This window comes from Arachis duranensis, chromosome 4, assembly GCF_000817695.3.
Source record: "Arachis duranensis cultivar V14167 chromosome 4, aradu.V14167.gnm2.J7QH, whole genome shotgun sequence".
Lineage (NCBI taxonomy): Eukaryota > Viridiplantae > Streptophyta > Magnoliopsida > Fabales > Fabaceae > Arachis > Arachis duranensis.
In genome coordinates this window covers 55112396-55119611 of record NC_029775.3, presented here as the reverse complement: position 1 = coordinate 55119611, position 7216 = coordinate 55112396, and the positions used below count along the sequence as shown (strand labels likewise).

Sequence of the window (7216 nt, the reverse complement as noted above, 5' to 3'; positions counted from 1 at the left end):
GAGGGCAGGGCAGCATTTTGTTGTGGCACAATTCTGGCGCACCAAGGCACCATTCTGGCGCACCAAGGGAAGGCTCGGCAGCACCAGCAGCACGCACAGGCATCACTTGGCAGCACCAGCAGCACGCACAGGCATCATTCTGGCGCACCAAAAAGTTCTGCCCTGCCCTCCGCGAGGGTAGGGCAGCATCCTGCAGCACCAACACGCACCACACGCACGCACGAGGGCCACACACACCATTTTCTGCCCTGCCCTCCACAAGGGCAGGGCAGCCTCCTAGGAGCAACATGGGCCAAAATTCAATCAAAATTTCATTTAAATTCAATTCCTCTCCAAATTGAATCAAGGCCAACCAAACCCATTTCTCCTCAAATCCAAAGCAAGCTAAGCCCACATCATCACTCAAAGGCACATGGATCAATTAAATTAGGATTTTCATTTTTGTAATTTGTTTTAATTTCATTTTCATTTTTCATTTTGTAAAGCCTATATAAGGCATCATTTCCATTTTGAAAGAGGAGGAGAGCCCCATTAGAGAATATTTGAGTGCAGCTCCATTAGAAAGCTCTCTTAGTTTTCATTTTCGTTTTGGATCTTGGGTGGAGAATTGAAGAACTTCTGTTTCAATTCCACCTTGAGATCTCTTGTTAATCTTTCTGCATAATTCAAAATCCATTTGCTGTTTTAAATCCTCTTCTTCTGCAACTTTAGCTTTTCTGTTTTGGATCTTGAATTGAGGTTGAAGAGCTCCATTGATTCAAATTCTGAGAATTATCTTCCACTCCTCCTCTTAATTGATCTAAGGATTGGGTTTTAATCTTCTCTGCTATTTTTAAACCTCAATTTCTTCTGCAATATATTTTCTGACTAAGCAAAGGAGAATTGAGATCCAGATTTGCTTCCTGAGTTCATTGCTCTTCTTGGATCCTCAAATCCTCTTTTAGATTTTACAATTGAGCTAAGTTTCTTTCTCTCTTGTTCTTCAAGCAATTTTTCATCTCTGTTTGAATCTGCTGCACTTACTTCATCTTTTACTTCTTTGCTTGATTGCATTTTACATTTTCTTATTGAAGTTTTAATTCCCAGCACCCAATCCCTTTTACTTTTCATGCAATTTAATTATTCTGCAATTATTCTAAGTGCTGCTTATTGCTTTCCTTTAAATTTCCTGCACCCAATCCCCTTTACATTTGTCAATTTACTTTCTGTTGGCTACGATTTCACTCAACTTCACTTCAATGTTAGCTTGACTAAACTAATCACCCACTAAAGTTGCTTGATCCATCAATCCCTGTGGGATCGACCTCACTCTAAGTGAGTTATTACTACTTGATGCGACCCGGTACACTTGCCGGTTGGATATGTGTGTTGGAAATTCATTTTTCCACAAAACACCATCACTCATCACAACACCAAACTAAAATTGTTGCTTGTCCCCAAGCAACTGAAAATTAAATAGGATAAAAAGAAGAAAATATACTATAAATTCCAAAATATCAATGAATATTAATTCTAATTAGATGAGCGGGACTTGTAGGTTTTTGCTTCTGAACAGTTTTGGCATCTCACTTTTTCTTTTTAAGTTTAGAATGATTGGCTTCGATAAGAACTTAGAATTTCGGATAGTGTTATTGATTCTCCTAGTTAACTATGTTTTCTTGAACATAGCTACTTTTATGAGTCTTGGCCGTGGCCCTAAGCATTTTGTTTTCCAGTATTACCACTGGATACATAAATGCCACAGACACATGACTGGGTGAACCTTTTCAGATTGTGACTCAGCTTTGCTAGAGTCCCCAGTTAGAGATGTCCAGAGCTCTTAAGCACACTCTTTTTGCTTTGGATCACGACTTTAACCACTCAGTCTCAAGCTTTTCACTTGGACCTTCATGCCACAAGCACATGGTTAGGGACAACTTGATTTAGCCGCTAAGGACTGGATTTATTTCCTTGGGCCCTCCTATCCATTGATGCTTAAAGCCTTGGATCCCTTTTACCCTTGCCTTTTGGTTTTAAGGGCTATTGGCTTTTTCTGCTTGCTTTTTCTTTTTCTTTCTATTTTTTTTCGCAAGCCTTTGCTTTTTCACTACTTTTTCTTGCTTCAAGTGTCAATCTCATGATTTTTCAGATTGTCAATAACATTTCTCTTTGTTCATCATTCTTTCAAGAGCCAACAATTTTAACATTCATACACAATAAGATAAAAAATATGCACTATTAAAGCATTTATTCAGAAAACAAAAAGTATTGTCACCACATCAATATAATTAAACTAAATTCAAGGATGAATTCGAAATTCATGTACTTTTTGTTCTTTTGAATTAAAACATTTTTCATTTAAGAGAGGTGAATGATTCATGGAATTATTCATAGCCTTAAGACATAGTTACTACATATTAATGATCATGAAGTAGAGACACAAAACATAGATAAACATATAACATAAAAACTGAAAAACAGAAAAAATAAGAACAAGGAATGAATCCACCTTAGTGGCGTCTTCTTCTTGAAGGACCAATGATGTCCTTAAGCTCTTCTATGTCCCTTCCTTTCCTTTGTTGCTCCTCCCTCATTGCCCTTTGATCTTCTCTTATTTCATGGAGAATGATTGAGTGCTCTTGATGTTCCACCCTTAATTGTTCCACATTGTAACTCAAATCTTCTAAGGAAGTGTTGAGTTGTTCCCAATAGTTGTTGGGAGGAAAATGCATCCCTTGAGGCATCTCCGGGATTTCTTGGTGATGAGCTTCCTCATGCGTCTCTTGGGTTCCATGAGTGGGCTCTCTTGTTTGCTCCATTCTTTCTTAGTGATGGGCTTGTCCTCCTCAATGAGGATGTCTCCTTCTATGATAACTCCAGCTGAGTAACATAGATGGCAAATAAGATGAGGAAAAGCTAGCCTTGCCAAAGTAGAGGACTTATCGGCTATTTTGTAGAATTCATGGGAGATGACTTCATGAACTTATACTTCCTCTCCAATCATGATGCTATGAATCATGATGACCCGATCCACAGTAACTTTAGATCGGTTGCTAGCGGGGATGATGGAGCGTTGAATGAACTCCAACTATACTCTAGCCACAGGCTTGAGGTCCAGTCTTGTTAGTTGAACCGGCCTGCCTTTGGAGTCTCTTTTCCATTGAGCTCCTTCCACACATATGTCCATAAGGACTTGGTCCAACCTTTGATTAAAGTTGACCCTTCTAGTGTAGGGGCGTGTATCTTCTTGCATCATGGGCAAGTTAAATGCCAACCTCACATTTTTCGGACTAAAATCTAAGTATTTTCCCCGAACCATTGTGAGATAATTCTTTGGACTCAGGTTCACACTTTGATCATGGTTCCTAGTGATCCATGCATTGGCATAGAACTCTTGAACCATTAAGATTCTGACTTATTGAATGGGGTTGGTTAGAACTTCCCAACCTCTTCTTTGGATCTCATATCGGATCTCCGGATACTCATTTTTCTTGAGCTTGAAAGGGACCTCAGGGATCACCTTCTTCTTGGCCACAACATCATAGAAGTGGTCTTGATGGGCTTTGGAGATGAATCTTTCCATCTCCCATGACTCGGAGGTGGAAGCTTTTGTCTTCCATTTTCCTTTTCTAAAGGATTCTCCGGCCTTGGGTGCCATCAATGGTTATGGAAAAACAAAAAGCTTATGCTTTTACCACACCAAACTTAAGATATTGCTCGCCCTCGAGCAAGAGAAGAAAGAAAAGAAGAAGAAGAAGAAGAAAATATGGAGGAGAATGGGAAGTGTAGGTTTCGGCCAAGGTATAGAAGAGGGGGTTGTGTTGTGTGAAAATGAAGTAGAATGGAGGGGTAATATAGGGAGGGGGGAGAGGGTAGGTTTGGCCATTTAGGGTGGGTTTGGATGGGAAAGATTTTTGAATTTTGAAGGTAGGTGGGGTGTATGGGGAAGAGTGGATGGATGTGAGTGGTGAAGGAGGTAATTGGGAAGAGAGATTGAGGTGATTGGTGAAGGATTTTGGGGAAGAGTGTTTATTGGAAAGAGAGAATGAATGTTGAGAAGAGGGGAGAATATGTTAGGTGGGGATCTTGTGGGGTCCACAGATCCTGAGGTATCAAGGATTTACATCCCTGTACCAATTAGGCATGTAAAATGCCTTAGCATACCATTCTGGCGTTTAAACGCCGAAGTGGTGCATGTTCTGGGCATTCAACGCCCATGTGTAGCATGTTTCTGGCGTTGAACGCCAGTTCCATGCTTGTTACTGGTGTTCAGCGCCAGCTTTCCTCAGGGCACATTCATGGCGTCCAAACACCAGGATGTTGCTTGTTTTTGGCGTTCAGCACCGATCCATGCTCTGTTCTAGCGTTGAACGCCAGCCAGATGCTCCTTACTGGCGTTTAAACGCTAGTAAGTCCTTCCTCCAGGGTGTGATTTTTCTTCTGCTGTTTTTGATTCTGTTTTTAATTTTAATAATTTTTTTGTGACTCCACATGATCATGAACCTAAAAAGACACAAAATAACAATAAAATAAAATTAAAATTAGATAAAATAAAAATTAGGTTGCCTCCCAACAAGTGCTCTTTTATTGTCACTAGCTTGACAGTGGGCTCTCATGGAGCTTTAGAGAAGTTCAGAGCATGATGAAGGTTTCCCAACACCAAACTTAGAGTTTGAATGTGGGGGCTCTTTTTGACTCTGTACTGAGAGAAGCTCTGCATGCTTACTCTCTTTTGTTACAGAGGGATGGCCGTGTGCCTTAAACACAAGGTAGTCCCCATTCAATTGAAGGACTAATTCTCCTCTGTTAACATCTATTACAGCACCTGCTGTGGCTAGGAAAGGTCTTCCAAGGATGATGCATTCATCCTCTTCCTTCCTAATGTCTAGGATTATGAAATCAGCAGGGACGTAAAGGCCTTCAACCTTTACTAACATGTCCTCTACTAATCCATAAGCTTGTCTTACTGACTTGTCTGCCAATTATAATAAGAATAAGACAGGTTGTACCTCAATGATCCCTAGTTTCTCCGTTATAGAGAGTGGCATAAGATTTATGCCTGACCCCAGGTCACACAGAGCTTTTTCAAAGGTCATGGTGCTTATGGTATAGGGTATTAAGAATTTCCCAGGATCTTGTTTCTTTTGAGGTAGAGTTTGCTGAACCCGTGTATCTAGTTCACTAATGAGCAAGGGAGGTTCACCTTCCCAAGTCTTATTACCAAACAACTTGGCATTTAGCTTCATAATAGCTCTTAGATATTGGGCAACTTGCTCTCCAGTCATATCTTCATCCTCTTCTGAGGAAGAATAGTCTTCAGAGCTCATAAATGGCAGAAAGAGATTTAGTGGAATCTCTATGGTCTCTATATGAGCCTCAGATTCCTTTAGGTCATCAATAAGGAACTCCTTCTTGCTTGAGAGACGTCCCAGGAGGTCTTCCTCACTAGGATTTTCGTCCTTCTTCTCCCTTGTGCATTCGGCCATATTGATTACATCAATGGCCTTGCACTCTCCCTTTGGATTCTCTTCTGTATTGCTTGGGAGAATACTGGGAAGAGTTTCAGTGATTTTCTTACTCAGCTGGCCCACTTGTGCCTCCGAATTTCTAATGCAGGATCTTGTTTCACTCATGAAGCTTAAAGTGGCCTTAGACAGATCAGAGATTATGTTTGATAAGTTAGAGGGGCTCTGTTCAGAATTCTCTGTCTGTTGCTGAGAAGATGATGGAAAAGGCTTATTATTGCTTAGCCTGTTTCTTCCACCATTATTAAAGCCTTGTTGAGGCTTCTGTTGATCCTTCCATGAGAAATTTGGATGATTTCTCCATGATGAATTATAGGTGTTTCCATAAGGTTCACCCATGTAATTAACCTCTGCCATTACAGGGTTCTCAAGATCATAAGCTTCTTCAGAAGCTGCCTCTTTAGTACTGTTGGATGCATTTTGCCATCCATTCAGACCTTGAGAGATTATGTTGACTTTCTGAGTCAACACTTTGTTCTGAGCCAATATGGCATTCAGAGCATTAATTTCAAGAACTCCCTTTGAGGCGTTCCATTATTCACGCAATTCCTCTCAAAAGTGTACATGAATTGGTTATTTGCAACCATATCAATAAGTTCTTGAGCTTCTGCAGGTGTTTTCTTTAGGTGAATGGATCCACTTGCAGAATGGTCCAATGATATTTTGGAAAACTCAGATAGACCATAATAGAATATATCTAATATAGTCCATTCTAAAAACATGTCAGAAGGACACTTTTTGGTCAACTGCTTGTATCATTTCCAAGCTTCATAGAGGGATTCACCATCTTTTTGTTTGAAGGTCTGAACATCCACTCTAAGCTTGCTCAGCTTTTGAGGAGGAAAGAATTTATCCAAGAAGGCCGTGATCAGCTTATCCCAGGAGTCCAGGCTATCTTTAGGTTGTGAGTCCAACCATGTTCTAGCTCTGTATCTTACAGCAAAAGGGAAAAGCATGAGCCTGTAGACTTCAGGATCTACTCCATTTGTCTTTACAGTCTCACAAATCTGCAAGAACTCAGTTAAAAACTGGTAAGGATCTTCAGATGGAAGTCCATGAAACTTGCAGTTCTGTTGCATTAAAGCAACTAATTGAGGTTTCAGCTCAAAATTGTTTGCTCCAATGGCCAGAATGAAGATGCTTCTTCCATCAAATTTGGAAGTTGGTTTAGTGAAATCACCAAGCATCCTCCTTGCATTATTTTTGTTGGGTTCGGCTGCCATCTCCTTTTCTTGTTCGAAAATTTCAAAAAGGTTGTCTCTAGATTGTTGTAATTTAGCTTCTCTTAATTTCCTCTTCAGAGTCCTTTCAGGTTCAGGATCAGCTTCAACAAGAATGCCTTTTTCCTTGTTCCTGCTCATATAGGGAAGAAGAGAACAAGAAAAGAAAGAGGAATCCTCTATGTCACAGTATAGAGATTCCTTTATGTTAGTAGAAGAAGAAAGGGAATATGAGTGAAGAAGAATGAATAGGAAGGGGCAGTGATTTGAGATGAAGAGAGGTGAAGAGAAGTGTTAGTAAATAAATAAATAAATAAATAGAAGAAGGGGAGAGGAAAGAAATTTCGAAAATAAATTTGAAAAGAAGTTAAATAATTTTCGAAAATAAAAGATAAGATAAAATTAAAATTAAAACAATTAATTAATTAAAAAGAATTTTTGAAAAAGGGATGAGATATTTTCGAAAATTAGAGAGGTAAAAGTAGTTAGGTG

The 7216-nt window shown here is 39.7% G+C and overlaps 1 non-coding gene across 1 annotated transcript; it reads left to right on the top strand.

Moving 5' to 3' along the window:
• The first annotated feature begins 6224 nt into the window (after positions 1-6224).
• LOC127747312 (small nucleolar RNA R71) lies at positions 6225-6328 on the top strand. The gene has a single exon (XR_008009112.1). It is a non-coding gene; the product is annotated as a small nucleolar RNA R71 (small nucleolar RNA).
• The last annotated feature ends 888 nt before the right edge of the window (positions 6329-7216 follow it).